Source organism: Motacilla alba, chromosome 1, assembly GCF_015832195.1.
Source record: "Motacilla alba alba isolate MOTALB_02 chromosome 1, Motacilla_alba_V1.0_pri, whole genome shotgun sequence".
Taxonomy (NCBI): Eukaryota; Metazoa; Chordata; class Aves; order Passeriformes; family Motacillidae; genus Motacilla; species Motacilla alba.
Genome location: NC_052016.1, coordinates 40,198,716 through 40,218,490, shown reverse-complemented (window position 1 = coordinate 40,218,490; position 19,775 = coordinate 40,198,716). Strand labels below are relative to the sequence as shown.

Below are 19,775 nucleotides of genomic sequence, written 5' to 3'. Positions count from 1 at the left end.
GCTTTGCGTATGATGGAAATTTGCTCCAGTCCTTAGCTGCAAAGAGCACAAAATCTCTTGGGCTTGTGCAGGTTAAAGCCTGAAGAGTAAGGCTGCAGCCACTTCCAAGTTACTTAAATACCCCACATTATTTACAGTTATTTTGATTTCTGTTTCTGTGGTGGAATTCTGAATCCTCTACTTGAATCACTCAATATTCACAGCAGCATAACAAGGATCCATAGCCTGTCATGTTTGCAGAATGACAGGATGTAAAACACCATTGCCTATCCAGATCAAACAAGGTCAGATTATTAAAAAACAAATCAATCTGTTATTGTTTAATGTGTTGCTCACTGTGACTTGCATACGTGACTGACTAAGAAGCACATCATATTGTGTGTAAGTCATTTTAGGTAAAGATGGCTCATCAGGGATGAGATGGTTAAGGGGTCTGCACATTTTTGGTAGCATGACAGAAAAAAAAATGCAATTGACCTTCCTGGTAAGAGTTGAAGTCAAAAATATAACAAGGTAATGAGGTATTTATTAAAAATACTCCTTCGCACTTTCATAGGTCTGCTCATATGACAGATGACAGCCAGCTAATCCTCCTATGCACTTTGCAAAGTGGTTATGTAAGTGCTGTCCCCGTTTTGTAGGTGGGGGAAGAAAGGCTGGAAAAAACCCCCATCATTCTCATAGCAACAGAGAGAATTCATGCAAGAACTGGAGTCTGCAGGAATTTTACTTTTCCCTTTCCGTTACTCTCATACGGACAGGATGTTCCCTTAGTGGTGACTTCTGAGTTCTGTTTTTGTCTCATTCTTTCTTCTCTCTCTCTTAAGTGACCTGATTTTATCTTTTTTAATGTGAAGAGAGGCTCAGCAGCATCTCTTGTTTGTGTGCATACAGAGGCTTAGAGAAGCACTTCAAATGTGGGGCATCTGTTGTTGTAACCCTTCCCTGGCCATGATGCCCCTTCTAAAAAATGCCTGGCTTTGTTTGCCTGGAAAATCATCAAAGGGGTCTATAAGAAAGGGAAAACACAAAGTTGGACAAACTGGTCATGTGTAAGCTCATCCTCTACTGGGGGTTTTCTTAATGGCTTGGAAGTTCTGTAATTTCTCAAAAATTGACTCTGTAAGTTCAAGAAAAATCAGAGTATCTATTTCTATCACATCTACAGTCTGCCTGTTTTCTCTCTTCCCCTTCATGTGATTATTTCACTCTGAAGATTTTCTTGATCAAAATCCTGCTGCTCACTGCTCCTTGTAGCAAGATGTAAACACCATGCTGGCATCTTTAAAGGCTTTGTGAGTCTTTATTCTGCAAGTGTGAGGAGTGAGGCAGAGCAAAGGAGGCTGTTATACACTGCTGTCCTGGTGCAAATGAGGCATTTGCACCCAGCCCACATGCATTTGATTCTCCATCACAGCTTCCAGAGAGGGCTCATACTTTGTGCAGGGATTTGCTTACCTGTTTACATAAGGCTTCACCACCTTTTTAGATCCCACCTTCACACATGGGATTATCTAGCTAGATGAACTGTAAGCTCAAAGGAGTTTTCTAGGCATGATATGTCTTATCATCCAGCTGATTTTTGCCACATACCTTCACAAATCTTGTTTTGTTTAACCAAGTCCTATCATAGGCTGTGGTTTAGCTTAGGAGACTATTTGGAGAGGCATCATGTGTAGAAAGGGTGTCAGATACACATTCCCTGCCAAAGTGCTTTTGAACTTATCTGTCCTGTGTAGCTAATGGGACAGAGCTCTGGGTTGCTTCACTTTTAAAGATAAAGATAAAAACTGGCTCTGTTTTCTTAGAACAAGCATATGAGGTGCTTGGGAAGTTGCCATGACTTCCACCAAGCCTAGGAGTCAAGTGGCTCCCAGGTGGCTGCACTTGGAGCTGGATATGAAAAAAGTTCTTGGCAAAACCTGCCTGCCCAGCCTGCACGAACAGTGCACAAGCCTCAATTTTCCCTGTACATGTTAGTTTGGTCTTGAAAGAGAAACATGCCACAGGTAGCTTGGGGTTGCTTTGTCTTGATCAAGGATTTGAATGGATCTTCAAACATCCCAATTCTTGAAAGTGCATCTCTGCAGCTTGATCTAATGCTTGCAATTAAATTAGGTAGAGCTGGTGCCCTAGTGCTGCAAATATGGAAGCCAACACTGTTATGCAGGTGTAGAATTGGCTTTAGAGCAGAACTCAGTGAGCTTTATATGAGGTATTAGGCAAATCCCTGTTTAACAGGTTACAGTTTTGAATTTTCAGCCTACAAATATGAAAAAAATTTAAGACCTGACATCCAGACCTAAGAGTTTTTCTTCTGACGCTTGCTGTTTAAGGGCTCTATCTGCTCCCTGTGCCAGCCAGAGAGGAAATGAGCTCTGTGCTGTTCACATGCTTTCGTCCTGCCTCTGCAGTGTTTTGTTCTCCAAGGATTAATTGCCAGTGTGATCCAAGCAAGAAAAGGAAACTTTCTGCAAACTCTGCTATCTCATCACAAACTAGCCTTGGGGTAAAACTGTAGCCTGGAATATACTGAAGAGCTCAGGTACCTGACACAGGCATTCACTGCTATATGAGATGCCATAAGGTGTTCTAAAAGGTGGACGTGAGATGGGCAACAAGCTGTGTGATATCCCAGGAGATCTCAATCAGAACTAGAAGCCCCTACTTAGGGAAGTGAGTAACTCCTTTGGAGTTTTGCTGTTGAACTCATAAATGTTAAGATTTTTTTTTCCTCTGGATGTGGATCCTGTAAATATGCGGCATAAAGTATAAATATATGGCAAAAATCTGACTTTTAGATAGAAGCAAATTTATTTTAGACTCTGTAGTTTTGGAATAATTTCCTCATTATCCTCAGCCAGTGTGGGAAAGGCAGGGTGGGGTCTGAGTGTATGGAGGGATGGTTTTGTGAAGCTGATGGAGGGTGTTGAGTTAATACCCCCAGTCCCCCCAGACTGCTGTCTGGCACCTCATTCATCTGAAGACCTCTGAGTATATAAGGTCTGTGATAAACAAAGGCAGTCTGTCTTGTGCCTCTGGGTTTCCAGTGGCTTATTAAAGATTGGATTGTTTAATGTTATCCTTTAACATAGAGATATTTCTGTGGATAGGGAGACTTCTGTGTCACTGGAAAGGAAAGAGCAAGGCTTTCATGTTCCTTGTTTAAACCATTAAGCAGTGATGTTTTGCTGTTTGACATGCCATTGCTTCTTGTGCTTTCTAAGCAGTCCCATTCCTTCATTCCTTGTGGTTAATTATTGGTCTCATTCTCTTTCTGGCACGTTTTCTGCTCTTTTACTGGATCCATAGGGGAAAAGTGACTGAGGGAAATAAGCACAGGACCAAGGAGCAGAGAATTAACTGTCCCCATGGGAAGCTTGAGTTACTGGCTGCCACACATGTACATTTTCATTGCTAACAGTGAAGGAAAAGTTGACAAAGAGCTTGTCACCAAGAGCAGAATACAGAGGAGCAGGAAGAATTTCTGCAAGTCGTTTGTATTGCCCACACATGACAGCCCAGTGCATGCAGTTCACATTCAATTATTACTTTTTATTATTCATTATTTTCATTGCAGTAAAATTCACAGGTACTAGCCGAGATTGCAGCAGCATTGTGAGAGATTCTACTCCAGCACAGACTGAAATTTTTTAGCAGTATAACTATGTCTTCTGAGAATATAAATATTCTACTAAAATAACTGTACTGTTACAAACCGTAGTACTGCATCAGAGCGGACCTGGCTTTGACTTTTGCAGCTTATTCCCTTTCCCATACAGAAAAGATATTATGTACGTGTGGACATCTTGCTGTTATTTTGAGTATTTGTATTTGAACACAGCCACAGCAGTTGGATGCTGCTGTAGTTTCAGGCAACATCAGTCCGCAGCTGAATGTGTGTAAGACAGACCCTGTCCCAGAAGGCATCACATCTCAGTAGACAAGTGGGAAAGCAATAGGAGGCATAGATGAGTCATAATTCTGTTGAATGATGGAGATGGACAAGATGCAGGTATCATCCCAGAATCTGGGTGGCATTGGCCTTTTACAATAAGAGAAAAACTACTCTTCACACTAATTCCATGTCAGTGTCAATGCATCTCTACTGAAGTTAATGAAAAGCAGAGGTAGTTCTAGCTAGACCGACCTGTCTAAAGGTCTGGTTTGTTGTTTGCAGCTCTAGGAGTAAATGTGCCAGGGGTTTCTCAAAGAGTAGCTGGCTGGAATCTTTAGTTCTGTAGCCTGAAAGAGCACTTCCATTATGATCCACCTTGTAGAGTGTCTTGGGCTTCTTCCCAGTCACTAAATAAAACAGATATGAGAAGGAATTCAGGTCCTGTTACAGTTTGATATAGTTTCTCCCACATTTGGGAAGTTGGCTTTGACTTGTGACCAGAGATGTTAAAAAAATTGTGAGAATAAATGTACCTGGAAGATTTTTTTAAAGTCTAAGTGTGACAAATGTTAAAGCAGACAACTTCTGATGACTCTTTCTCCAGAGTTTAGTGCAATGGCTCTGAAGTCAGCTGTTGGGCAGCTCAGGAGCTTGTTGCTCCTATAAGTGGGTAGGCAACTTTTTTGTACAAGAGATTATTACTCAAGATGGGTAGCATGGCCTGTGCAGCATGTAGACTTTGTTAATGCTTTATATATCCACAAATCTTTGTGCTTGAGATAAATTCTGTTACTATCCATGTTCTCAGAATACTCTTTCAGGTTGGCACCAATGGCATAGTGCTCATTTGTAGTGGGTGTAGAATCAGAAAAAGACTGAACAAAGCAAATAATCCTATAAATTCCCAGCAAATATGCTAGATTGGAACAGCAACCTCTAAATATTGCTGAATTTTTAGGATGTTTTGGTCAAATACAGTTATAAAAGCAACAAATGCCAGTTTATAAGCTTTTAGAGGCTATGTGGAATATTTCTATGGATATGTATGTTTTAAACACCCTGTCTGTGCATTAAAATGCATTAAAACATATGAATTATCTTGTTTTATCACTTCCTGATTGATTGTGATCTCCACAGTCCTAACCAATACACTAGTAGATTTAAGAAGCATTTTGATTTAAATTTCAGCCTAGAGATATACATGTCAGAGCTGATGTGTTGACTTCATGGCTGGCAGTGAGTGACAAATATGAGTGAGAAAATTGCTGGTATGGATTTAAAGCTGGGAAAACAATGGGTTGAACTACTAAGGCATGGCATGACATGGCATTGAGCTAAACTGCTCCTCTGGTGAGATGCTTACATGTGGTGTTTTAAAATATGCCAGGTATGTATGATGAAGACATGTCAAGTATAAGCAGTTAAAGGACCAAAAAAAGGCAAATCATCAGTGGGAGAAAAATTGTCATGATGTCACAAAAATAAGTAAGTGATTGCAAAAAGAATCGGGATCACAACCTTCAAGCTGGAATGCTAGAAACCTCGTGAGATGCCAATATGCCAGTGCTGCTCTGTATTATTGTAGCTAGGGAAAGAAAAGCAGTTATTCGGAAACATAAGCATCACATTTATCACAAAAGTGTCCCTGGTCATGGGAAAAAAAGAGAAGTGCTGGAACAATTGCTTGTGATTTGTAAATGGTGATCAGGATCCTTTATTGTCTGAACTGGAGTGTCAGAAAAGGACTGGAAAACTGTGGGCTAATGTCTCTGGAAATAGTAATGTATGGAGCTCACTCCATATAGACAGGAAACAAATTGGTGTATCCTGCTTCCCAGTTAGTGCTGTCTCAGGGCAAGACTGAGTCATTGCCTCCTTGTTTTGTCCGCAAAGTGGACAATTACTGGGCTATCTGTGCCATGTGTTAGTTAAATACTAATTTTACGTGTTACCTTATCTGGAAATTTCTGCATTAACAAACAGAAGGTTTAGGTTCCTGATTTTATGTGCTTTGTGTTGCTTGTAAATAGGTGCCTAAAATACTCTGAAGTGTTTTATATGAATTCTCACTTACTGTGTTTGTAGTGGTCACCTTCTGCATATGGCCATCTAGCCAGGAAAATGTTGCCTGAAATCTCCACTTACTGCACATTAAATTGCCTTCTTATGGTGTGAGTAGCTTCTAGACTGCTTGCAAAGGTTCTTGGTTGGTGTTTCTTACGGTGTTCTGATAACCATCAGATAGATTACAAAGATATATATATATTTTGTCTTCATCCCAGCTTCCCATTTACTTCCTTAACTGTGGCCTGTGGTGGTATGACAAGCAGCTGTCTATCTCTCTCTTTCACAATACATGATATGACACTGTTAGCAGGACAACACAAAACTTATTACTCAGATCCAAATCCTTTCAAAAGATCTATCTCCTCAACTCCTATTAAACAGGAAGGAGAAGAAAAGGACTGGATATGAGCCCCTGGTGTGTTGAGCAGAAGACAGTAACCAATCATTTTACAAAATTTTACCTGTGTTTGGCATCATCTATTGAGTCTGCACTTGGTACAACTGAGTTTTGAACTGTCTGTGGACTGGTCTATCTATAATCACTGGATGTGAGAGCCCGAACCTTGTTTCATGTACCAGGGTGTTAGATCAAAGGACTTCTTACTTCCAATTTAGTTTTAAAGTTAGTAGTAATTATGCTATCTTTCTCTTCCATGGATACTCTGGGCTGTACCACAGGTCAGAGCTTATTTTCATTGCATGTTGATTTAACTCAGAAGGTTTCTGCTGGATTAGGTGAGTATGCATATGGGAGGAGAGGTCCTCTATCTGTAAGTGCTGCTGTTAAGAAATATTTCTGGATTCCAGACTCATTTGGGGGCTGCTTAATTTCCAAAATAAGCTTCTCTGATTCTCCATACATAATCTGCATACAGGCAGACAGGGATCAGCTATTCACTCCACAGCCTGAAATGCCCGAGGCTCTTGTCTCTGCTTATATCCATTAGAGGTAAACCAAGGCTGATTATAGGGAACACTGTACTTCTGATCATGTCAATGAGCATAGCTAGCAAGTGTTCTGGGGGCAGATTCTCATCTCATTTGCATTGGTGCAAATCAAGAGTAATTGAGTTATTCCAGATTCAGAGCAGGCGAACTGCCTTAATAGGATTTTCTGTCTCAATAAAGATATTATTGAATTTAGCCAGTGACTCTGTTTTGACACTGTTTTCCTTTGATTTTATGCTGATATACAGTGTTTAGCATTAGTTCAGAGCAAAGTCTACATTGAGTAGACAAGGACACTTGGGAACAAAGTACATTTGAGTCACAGTTCTGGGACCACTTATTTGCTGAACAGGGTGTTCAGCAGTTACTCCTAAAAGAGGTTGTTTCCAGCAAGTCACGTACCTGCCTGCTGGCCCCAATCAAACCCAAGCTCCAAGGAAACCAGTAGCCTCCTGTGCCATGATCACTGCAGAAATGGGTAAAGAGAAAGGCATCTCATACAGCAGAATGACATTGAGCTAAGAGATAAAAAGCACTCTTAAAAAAAAAAAAAAAAGAAGAAGAAAAAGAAAAGAGGAGCTTTAAAGATGATTTAAAAACAGAAAATTCTTCACATGAACCTTTAAGACAGCATAAGCCTCTTTTTGTTTCCTGTCTATTTCAGCCTGTTCCTGGTCAAGAACACCACAGCTAATAATTGTGTCAGAAAACCTTCCTGTCTGAAAATGATCTCTTCCTAATGGATAGATGATTCCATATGGTTTCATATGTCATAGATGGAGAGAGAACATATTGGACGACTGGCCACAGCTGGCAATTCATGTTAGTGCCATATGGATAAATGAGCGAGCTCTCCTGCATTGTGTATTTCAAGTAAACCATTTATCTAAACAGGTGCTGACCCACTGGGAATGCATTTTATGGTCAAGCTTGCAGCATGCAGCGACACGAGCCGCTCTGTTCACCCCTCCTTTGTCTGCAGTGCAAACCCATGACATTTATGTATCATTTGCCTCCATTCTGTGTAACTCCAACGTGCATAAAAGCACACCTGGGCAGACTCTTTGTAAATGAGACCTGAATCTGACTCATTGGACTGTGTGGATATTGTAAGACCGGTCTCCTAAATCCTCTTTGGGAATCAGTCTGTGATATTCTCTTCTAATAGATATTGCTATATCATATGCAGGGGAATAAAATCACCCCATTTATGAGGCTGTATAAATAAAGAATCAGACTTTCCACCTCCTTGAGCTACTGTGCTCCATCCCTGATTCCAGATGAAATTTTTACACTCCTTTCCTCTCCATGCCATAATTGCCTCTTTGTCTAAACATGCTTCATTTTGGAATTCCTCTTGCTTACATTCCTAATATGTGTGGTTCAAGGTACTCGCTGACTGATTTATGCTAGGCTTGTGTGGCTCCCTTGGAAATGGAGCAGAACACATTCCATCCACCTGCGTAATAAAACCAGCTGGTGCAGGCTGGGAACACTCAAACTGCAGCAGAAACAAAATTCACCTAAGTTTTGACTCAGTTATCTGTCTCTCAATCAACTCTTCTGATTGTCTGTGGTATTAAAATCATGCCTAGGGAGCAAGCCCTTATAAAAAAAAGCAAAGTCTCTAATTATGCTGTTTATTCTAATTATTCTGTTATTTCTGTGTCACTGCCAGCACCAGATACTGGAGTGAAGGAAAATGCTTTGTCTGCATTTCTGAGCAGGTATTTTGATAAGAGCACAGCTCTTTTAATATGATCCTCACATTTAGAAAGTTTTAATATCAGTAAAACTCTCTGGGCTCCTTCTGGAATCACTGAATCACAGAGTGGTTTGTGTTGGAAGGGACTTTTAACAGTCATCTAATTCTACCCCCCTGCCGTGGGCAGAGACAGCTTCCACTATACAAGGTTGATCAGAGCCCTTCAGTCCTGACCTTGAATGTTTCTAAGGATGAGGCATCCACCACCCGTGTGGGCAACCTGTGCCAGTGTCTCACCACCCTCACTGTAAAACCTTCTTTCTACCTACTCTAAATCTAGCCATTTTTAATTTAGATCCATTACCCCTTGGCCTGTTACTGCAGGCCTAACTCAAGTCTGTCCCCATCTTTCTTATAAGCCACTTTTACGTACTGAAAGGTTGCAATAAGGTTTGTTCTTTGCCTCTTTCCATCAGCTTTACAAGCAGTGTAACGCTTGTTTTTATCACAAGAGGTAACATTTTATATGAGAATAAATTTAGTCAGTTTGATGGTAAATCAATCTACAATCCAGAGCTCAGGTAAGTAATTTCATTAATGAGATTTGATTTGGAATCCCTATTCACAGATGTATCAACCCTGTGGTGTGCAAGGAGGGAAGGAGTTAGTTTGGGTAGGAAAATCAGGAATTTTGCAGTGGCTGGAGGAATAAGCCTAACAGTCACCCCATGCTTTTTCCTGTTCAGCAGTTTCACATCACTAATGTTCACTTGTGGCTGCCTGTGAAGTGAGAAAACAGAATAAACCTCAACCAGACACTATTTCTTATCTCCCATCAACTACTCTGCTGTACCCCCATTGAAGATGCCCATTCCCTTGCGTTTGTTCATTTGTGCTCATCTATTCCAAACAGGAGTTAAGCTTTAGTAGCGTAACAGTAATAAGACAGCATAAATAGCAAGTTCTCAGCTGTGTTTGGTGCACACTGTGCAGTGGGAGATTAAAAAGAAAATCAGAAAGTGCGTGATGGAGATTAAGATGGTTTTGAATTGCTGCGTAGAAGACTGAGTCCCCTTTGTGCCTCTTATTTGCTGTTTGAAGTACCGTTACTTAAGCTTAGTGTTAGGCGGGAGTGAAAAAAAGTCTTCCTGAGAGGATGTGAGAAGCCATTTCAAAAGACGATGCCTCTCCAGTAAATAAAGCACAAATGTTTCAGGTCAGCACTGAAATGGTGGATGAGATGGAGTTTCACCCGAAAGAAAACTTGTTTAACCAGGAGGCTTTCAAATCTCCTGGCTGAGATAAAGAAGATCAAAGTGTTTAAACACGTTGATCCACTACTGAGGAAAATTTAGTGCTGGCAACAGACAGCAGCTGCAGTGGAGCTGGCGTGTCTAAACTCACAGCGGGGGACTAATTGCTCTTATGGATATAGGTTTGCTTTACAAAACCAGGTCTGAAGGATCTTCATTCTCATTCAGAATGATAGAGATCTATTGATAAGAGGTAAAATACCAATCTACACTACACAGCAGCAGGAGGGGTATAGTCCTAGGAGCTGAGAAAGAAGGATGCATGAAGATACTCTGCTTTTATTCAACTTCTGTTGTGCAGGGAAAGATCCCATCCATTTGCTCGAGATGATAACATAAGCTTGACACTCTCCTTGCTAATTAAATGAGGAAGAGTAGCTCAAGTCAAAACTTAATGTCATTTGTACAACATATTGTCCTGAGAGGTAGCTTGGATAGGGGAGCTTTTGACATTAGAGAACTACAAGTTTTCTGTAGAAGCAGAAATGTTATTTTTATACAAATTATTAGCTGGGCAGGTAATAAGGGATGGTAGGGATGATAGTAAGGCTGATTATAAAAAATAATTCAGTGAACTATTCCTGAATTCAGTGAATTTTTCCTGGTATAAACATAGCTGTAAAGATACTTGTGACAAGTCAGGTGGAGGGGCTGTTATGGCATCTCATTAAACACGTTCCTTCTTGCTGTCCCAGCACATGAAAAAATGTGTGCTCCTGTTTAATTAAGGGGTTAAATAGAAAGAAAGTCCGAATTGAGGGTTAGTGATGGGGCTTTTCTCATGGCACAGGAACTGAGTGGGATTTTTGCATTTGGGTGTGATTATTGTGAGGTTTGAGATCTTCTGAATGCCCATCTTTTATTTATTTTAAGGGAAATTAAGAAAAATGCTGTAATTCTTATCCACAGCATCTTCTTAACAAGGTATCCTTTCAAGGCATCTTCCTTACATAGGTACTCAGTAAGAAACAAAAGCAGCTCAGCCACCCCAGTCTTTTCAGTTGAGGAGAGACATCTTGGCTCTGGGAGGAAGTTAAATGCTCCTGTGCTGAGTCACTACCGTACAATATACCAATCTAACTCCAGCTGTTCAGCCCTCATGTGCTATTTGTAGTTATTTGGAGAACAGAAAATTTCACTATGTGCATGTATATGCGTGTGTGTCTATGTACTTATATGTAGATACTTTTGTGTGTGTGTGTGTGTGTGTGTGTGTGTGTGTGTGTGTGTGTGTGTGTGTGAGCCCAGCCACATAAATAAAAGTGTATACTTTGACCTTTTTTAATACCACCTCATTCTTGGGATTTTCCAGAAGTATCTAAATTATTCACCCTGGGTTTTCAGAATAGGCAATGTAGGGAGCAAAGAGCATTCAGAGGCCACAGACTTCTCCTGACATCATAAATGAAAGCCTTTCCATAGCTCTAACCTTGATTGCTCCCTTGCAGTAGGGACCACCGTTAAAGCCATTCAAATGTCAATATGCTGCCTAAAAACACGAGGTAGATTCTTCCATGGTTTCCAGAGAGGGCATCACAGCATGCCTACATTTGCCTCAGCATGGGGCCCAGCAGGACAGCCTACTAAGCATGCAGCAACAGGGTAGACATAACATGTTGTGGGCTGCAGAGGTAGGATACAGCTATGAATGTATTTTCTGATTAATTTAAGGTTTGATTCATTTGGGATGTCCCAGGACATCCAACCTGGCCTTTCTTTACTGATTTGGAAAGGTGCAGGTCTTTATTAAGTGGCATGTCTGACTCACCAGCCCAGAAGATGCCTGACATAGGTGGTGACATCTCTCAGGGTCAGAAGCATTCTTGGTCAGACATAGGTAAACCACTGCCCGTACCCCTTTAGGTCTTTCGAGTCTTGGGGCGTGATCACATTGAGCTGGAGGAAGAGACACAGGAGAAGGAATCAGAAGTCCCTACATGATCCACCGGGGAGTGTTTCCCTTTCTCAACACCCTCCCCAGCAGTGTTACAGCACCAGGAAGGGAGGAGTCAAAGGCGAGGAGCACATCCTCCCAACACAGAAGCACTCAGATTCAGAAGCAGTGTCCTTGCCCTCTGTTCACATTGTATTGTTCTTATTAATGCAACTATCCAACCCACTACCTGTGGGTCCACTCTAGAAACTATATAATTTTTTATTTTCTGAGAAAACAGCTTTTAAAAATATGTTCAAGTATTATTTAATGTCCATTTCAGGTACCATTTGTTTGATGTAATGGTTATGCTGAGAGCTTTCACTTCGTACATCTTGTTAATCATTGGTGTTGTGTATTTTGTATTCTACCTTTAAGAAATTTGCCAAGACAGATTTTTCAGTGGATTTTTTGAGGCAAAAGTACTACCAGTGGCAAGTGGCATAAAAACTTTGCAAGGAATTCTCATTTTTCTTCAGTATTTCCAAGCCAGAGGATGTCAAAGTTCAGATGTACAAATTACTTACAAAATGACCAGATTGGATCTGTAAGGTGAGATGCACCAGTATTCATAGTTTACAAGAAACCTGGGGTCCATATAGCTTAGTCCACAATTTCTAGCCTTTATTAGGGTCAAGTTTTCCATCCTTGAGCTCAATAGCTGTGCTCCTCTAAACTTCTCAATGTCAGCTTACCTACCCTCTGGCAAAAAAATAGGGGCAGCAATTACCCATCCTTTGAAAGCTTTGGAAGGGTTTTGGATTAGATCAGCAACAGATAAAGGGGAAGACTATTCCTTCCATTTAACAGCTTTAACGAAAAGTGTATTGATGGTCGAATTATGTTTTATTGCTGGTCAAGGCTCTGCTGAAAGACCTGAAGCCGCTACAGAATCAAGGAACAATTACAGAAACATCTGTTGTGAACTGGGCAGCATACTGTGATACTTTTCTAGGCAATACAAAAACTCTTTCTTTCACAATGACATTTTAAATACGCAGTTCAAATAGGCCAGAAGAAATGCTTTTACTTATTAAATGAACTCAACAGAAAAAATATTTTTTCCACAGATAAAAGAGTAGCTGAAAAAATTATCCAGAAGCCAAAGAAGACTTTTTTTTCCACAGTAGACCAGGAAAATATTTATTTTGGCCATACTATTGCACAAAAGGCATGTTTTAATGCTTTTAATTTTGCTATATGGATTATGAGCATGTCAAAGCAAATTTTGAAGTACGGTGCAAAAAAAAGGTTTCGCATGTGCAAGAACGATAGCTTTCTAAAATGTTTGCAAGCCTTGATCAGATGGATATTGAATCCTATGATATTTTGGGTTGGAAGGAACCATAAAGATTGTTTAGTTCCAACCTCCTTGGCATGGCAGGGACACCCTCCCCTAGACCATGCTGCTCAGAGCCCCATCCAGTTTGGCTTGGAACACTTCCAAGGAGGAAGAATCCACAACTTCTCTGGACAGCATGTTCCAGTTATAGCATACTATAACACTTATAGTATGGTGTGTTAATTTTAAACTCTGCAAATAGAGGACCAATTTTTCTGTGAGAGAGAAGTTGTTGCCTTTTGATACAATTTCTTTGTCCACCTGAAATCTAAGTTCAATGAGTGAAACTTGCACAACCAAAGCAGCTCAATCAAGGCTGCAACTTTGCAGGCTGATGGAAATGCCCTGTTTCTTTGCTCCAGTAGGCCAGAAGAAGATATTTTGTCCTTGAGTTCTCCTGGCTTGATAAAATAAGTTATTCACCAAATTTGTTATTGTGGTCTATTGCAATATTTTGAAACATGTCATTACTGAAATGCTGCTCGGCCTTTGTCAGTGCAGCATTTAAATTAATGACTGGTGGAGGGGTTATTCATTTGCACTGAGAAAACATATCTTGGGGTGAGACTCACTGACTGGTAACTCAGTCAACTAAAACTAGACATTTAACTTAGTCTAGGCCAATAGTTCTTTGACTTCTATTATGCAGATGTCTGAAGTTAGCTGGATACATCTCTGATGACCAAAGCATATGCAAGCAAATGAGACTTAGGTATGGCACAGTTAAAAGTAAAACATAAAAGCTAATTTTTCACACAAAGCATATTTGGTGATCTTGCATCAAGATATGCAAAGAGCACAGCACTGCGATTCATTGATGAACATTAAAATGTAATTCTTCTGCAATGCAGTCTACATCCTTTACTTGTGTTATCATTCCCTAGAAGTCAAATTTTTCACTTGAAATTACTATACACCGAGGAAATGATCTTATTTCTGAGAAGCCTCCACTGTGCAACCGTTTTTTAACCTGTTCCATTAGCCACTTAAAAAATAGCTTCACCCTTCTTAAAGGAAAAAAAACCAAAACAACACAAAACCATAAAAAAACAGCTAAACAAAGAAAACATGAGAGAAAAAATAAAGTGAAATGACCCATACAGCAGAACTGGAACAGACTGGAATGTGAAAAACACCCACTCCACTGGACACCATTCTGGCTGATGAAGTTCAAAATTGCACACTTCCCTGGGCAGCTTCTTCTAGTGCCTGGCAACTCTTTCAATGAAGGTATTTTCCCTGATATTCAATCTAAACCTCCCCTGGCACAACTTGGCACAATTTCCTCTTGTCCTGTTGCTTGTTACCTGGGAGAAGAGACCAGTCCATGTTTTGCTAAAACGTCCTTAGAAGGAGTTTTAGAGAGTGAAAAGGTTGTGGTAGTGGTTGGGCTTCAGTCACTGCAAAGCAAAATGCCATCTTACAGAAGGGCATCCTTTGGCTCTGCATAACCCTCTGCTCTTCTGCTTTCATTTGCTGCCTTTTGGAACATGCCTATGATCTCCAAACACATCAGCCATGCCTTTCTGTTCTCCATGGGGGAACAAAATAATGAGATGTTGTCCTGTGAGCAGGGCTTTACTTGGGAGGATGATTTTCAGCTCATTTCTGCTTGTCCTGTCTCCTCTTCCTGCCTTGCTCCACTTAGTTGCCGTGTCAGCATCATCTCTTACAGCACAGGATGATAATGGAAAAGGAGCTGGAGAGAAATGTACAGCACAGACACAATCAGAAGCAGCAGAGACCGGTATATGCAGGCATATATGTATTTATTCCTGGTCCTAAGCATCTCCAGCTCTTTAGTCTCTTCCCCATTCAGCCACAGCCCTCTGAGGGAATGCTTGACTTCAAGCACATGTTGAAGCTCTGCTGTCCCCAGTGAGACTTAAACCTGCGCTTAATGGTAAATGTCTGCTAAAAGAATTATTTGTAGTTGGAAAATGTTTCCTACCTGAAAATGTATAACTGCTTTGTGGGTCCTCCAATCAGGAGCAAAGACGAAAACTAAAGTATTCTTGGCCAGAAAAGACAGTTAGTATGAATGTCCTTGGTGAGGATATGCCCATGACCTTTCCTTACCCTCCCACTGGCAGCCAAGCAGCCAGGCCATCTATGATCATTTCCGGTGTCTTTGAGGTTGGCACTAATTGCCATCTCAGGAAAAGCCTTTTCTTGCAAGGTGGGCACTGTCATTAGGAACTCATTTGATACCACAGTAATTCAGGAGCACCTCACCTACTGTGGTTAGCAGGATACCAGCTAGGAAAATCTCTGCTCTTTCCAGCTCTGAACACTGCTTAGACCCTCCAGTTGCTTTTTGAATATATGATACATTTGGAAATAGCATGTCTGAAAAACCCCCAAGCAAGCAAACTCCAAAGCAATCCAACCATCAAAAGCCTGGACTAAAGAGCGCAGGTGGCAAGAAATTTTTCTTTCCTTGTGTGTGGTCCCTGATGAAGATGCTTTGTTTTCACAACACTTCTAATGAAAGCATTTTTATTTTTGGATGCTCTTTGTGGTACAATGTGATACATCAAAATAAATCATTGCATCATATGCCTGTTACAAATGAAAGCTGATGCACCAAATGTCAGGGTTGCTTGCTTTGATGAATCAATGAATATTGACAGTTTTGGTAACTGTGGGAGAAAGAAATACAAGTGAAGGGGAAATGATACAAATATATAAATATATAAATTAAATTTCAATAAGATCATACAGATTTAATGATTATATTGTTTCAAATAAGGCAAAATGTCTCCTTGTGCTTTAATAGAGAAACTGTGTATCTTTTCCCCTCCCATATTTTCACTTACTAAATGAATTCAGCAATCACCATCTTTGAAAAGGCATTCATTTTAACTGTTGTGGAGAAAACTTCTGATCAGACCAAGAACATTGGCTTCAAGGCCACTCTCCTTCCTGTGAGACAGGGAGTATCTGTGTGATAAATTACCTGTGGGTGAATGCTAAGTCTTTAATGAGAAAAAACATGCTTTGTTGGATTCAACCTTTCATGTGAAAGCTGTTTAGGACCTTACTGAAAAGAGTGTGTTAATCAAGAGAAAAGCATAACTACTGTCTTGTCAATGGACACAAATGAAAAAGCCTGGTTAAAATGAGGTTGAAGTGAACTCAGAAAAAAAAAAACCAAAAACCAAGAGTTTTTCTCTGCTGTTTTCTGAGAACTTGCTTTACACTGCACAGTGATTTATGACAGTTGGAATCTCACTATTTCTGCAATTAATATTAGTGGATGCTTCCTATTCAGAGGAATGTTAATCATAGTAATGCAAATGGAAGTATTATTGGAGCTATGCTTCAGAGTTCGTATTTCATATTGAGCCAAAGGTTCAGTACCCAGCATCATTCTCAATGAAGCATTCACATTGTATGGATAGATGAATGTGCACCAAAGGTGAAATAACTAAATTAATATAAGCCAGAATAATATGCCTGGCACATAGCTTCCCATTTTCCCATTTTGCTGGAAGGATCTGATTTTCAGGCTTTTTAAACCAATAATAAATTGTAGCAATGCGCTGTTAATTACACCTTACAGAAGTGGTGTATAGTATAAATTGCACTGGTGATGGACTTACATTAAGTTTCTTATGCTTATTTTTAGCAAGTCAAAGGCAATTCATTTCCAGCTGGGCCACGTTTAAAAGTTTGCAGTGAAAAAACTGTGTAATTATTTCCTAATATAAAGAGAATATTGGTGACAATATTTTATCCTACATATCTTCTTGCACTAAATATATTAATGGTAAAGGAAGATGCAAGAACACATATTAATTTGGACATGTGTTCAAAAGACATAATGAGTATTTATAAATTTTGCTCCTGCAAATATTTTCTGAATTGTCTTCTTCATATTGTTGCCTCCCTCTGTGCTCGCTTAGATAATTTCTTAGCTTGTGATTGGTTTCTTTATGATTGCTGATGCTTCTGGAAATATTTGGTCCCTGTCCTTTTTCATTATTTTTCTTTCTTTCCTTTTTTTTTAATGGGGGTGGAAGGGTATTGTTCGTCTGTTGTCTCCCCACGGGTTTTGATTTATAGAGAGGGTGGGTGGGAAGAGGGGATAATAGCAACATTTTAAAAATGTCCTGCTGGCTTTTATTAAAAATCGCATAAACTTAAAGGTTTTGAAAGTAATTCAGAGCTCAATCAGAAACATCAATTAATATTTCAGAAAATAAATTGCCCACATAAAGAAATCAATGTTATACATGCCTTTTTGTTGTAGCAGAAAAGTATTTTTAATTTTAATCCAAAAGGAATGTAACTACCTGATTAAAACAGTTTATCAGGAGGTGACTGTGGAGGATGCTGTGCATGTAGTCAGTGGGACCCTACTTTTTAGGAAACATAGAGCCATGACTGGAGTGGAAATGTCCATCACATGACATAATTATACTCTTGATAGGAAAGGAAAGAACTTCTTAGGTGGGGAACATATTTTAGACTTTGTTCATCAGGATTCAAATCCAGTATAAACATCCTCTATAGCGTCAAGGAAAACACTTTGGTCCAGGACTTCAGGAATATCTCAAAACTCAGGTGAGTGAGAAGGAGATGCCCAAATAACTTTAGGACCAGATCCAACATATACTGCTATAAGACTTACTCTGTATCCTGTGGTCTAGATTAGGCAGTTATATGTTCTGAATACCCGAGTCTCACCTTTTCTAAATCACTTTACATTATTTGGACCTGTTTTCTCAAAATGGCATTCAGGTCATGATATAAATATGGATGTCCTGACATTTAGGGGTTTGTGTTGTTTTAGTTGGATTTAGTTTAGTTGGTTGGTTGGTTGGTTGGGGTTTTTTGTTTAAGAGATGTAATCATTTTGATGGTGCATTTGATGGGTCATCCCAGAGACACACATGTGAGCATGTCACAGGAACTTTCAGAAGACAGGTGTAGCTGCAAGAGCAACCTTAAACCCTCAGTTTCTAACCATGACTGCTAAAGGAGCAGAGCAGACCACTTCCTTATATTTTCTGTGCTGGAGCTTATTCTCCAAAGTGGGAATAATAACACTTCCCTGCCTTGACAAACAGTTTTAAAATACTTATATTGAAAATCGGGAGTAGTATATATAGTAGTATAGACATTATGGTGACAAGGGATCCTAAGTCTACCAGAGTCCTGAGAGAGGAAAGTGAACAATTTATTCTCACTACCTCCTCATTTCCAGGTCTTGCAGAGAAGCATTCTAGTGAGTGATGGCCTCTTCTGCTTTTGTTTTCTTCTATTTGAAGTGAGCATCAGCAAGAGAGGATACTCACAAAATTAATTCAGATTGGCTTAGATAAGGACTCTGTGATGTTGATTAAAAACCATCCATAGGGCCATTAGTGAAGTGAGATAATAAATGAAAATGTGTTGAATCACATGAGTTTTCTAGTGGGGGAACATCAGGGAGCAGTCATGAGTCCAGTCTTCTTTAAATATCTTCATTCATTAGCCAAAAGACAGGAAAAGAGTTCACGTTAATTAAAATCACAAATGATCCAAATTGGGTGGCACTGCATAAATCAGCAAAAATAGAGAGACTGGAAACCTTAGGCAGGAAATGACAAAATGAGATGCGGCTTTGAAAAATGCATGTGGAGGAGAAATAATCTGTATGAGGACACAATCAGTGGCAAGGAGTGTTCTTGAAGAAGCAAAATTAATTGGAAGAAGACAAAGGATGTGGACCATGGAGTAAAGGGCAATGTAGCAGAGCAGCTATTTAAAGGTGACCTTTGCACCTTTTCAGTAGACAGCTTGGATTCAAAATTAATTTGCAATTGACAAGATTCAAAGGTCAATGCAGTTTTGGACCATATATGCAGAAAGAAGTTGCCAAAGAAAGACATGGAATCCCCCTTCTCTAACAGTATGCTACCATATCACTCAGCCTTCTAATTTCACTTTTTTTTTTCAATTCTGCAAGACCTTGTGCACCGGAGTGAATGTAAAATAGATGCGTATCTAACAAAGTGGGTTGCCTGGGAGAGCTGATGGGTCTGGCAAATGTGGCTTTCAGTGAAACTGCACACACCGTCTTGCTGTCCCAGTCTATATGGGACATGGTCATCCTGAGACAAGGACAGGAGCTAAGAAAAGGGCCTTGAGACTAACTAGCTAATGAGAGGCAGAAGAGGAGCCCCAGTGCTGCTATGCACTTTCTTTGAACATTCTGTGTGTAGTGTGATAGGTTTGTGACACATGCATCATTAAATTTGGCCTCTGATGCCACACACAACTCAGATAGGATGTAGTTTACTGATGTGAGTGGAAACAAGAGGCATCTCTGAAAGATCTCAGCCATTTCTCTCTAACAAAGGGAAGGAGACTTAAGAAAGGAGATATTTGGGATAACCTTATAAATTTAAAAAAAAAAATCTTTTTATTTTTACCTTCTGAAGCCTGCAAAAACACAGAAGAGGAAAGGAACAACTGCCGTGTTAACTGGAAACCCTTGAATCTCCAGTAGAGAAACTGATTAATTACTCTTTTGGCAAAGGAATGGATGTTTGCACAGTTGGTCAAGGACAGGCATTTAA

The 19,775-nt window shown here is 39.9% G+C and overlaps 1 protein-coding gene across 19 annotated transcripts in view; it reads left to right on the top strand.

Annotated features, from left to right (window-relative positions):
- Positions 1-19,775, top strand: part of TENM4 (teneurin transmembrane protein 4) — a 1,547,018-nt gene that overhangs the window by 1,127,491 nt on the left and 399,752 nt on the right. The window lies entirely within an intron of this gene.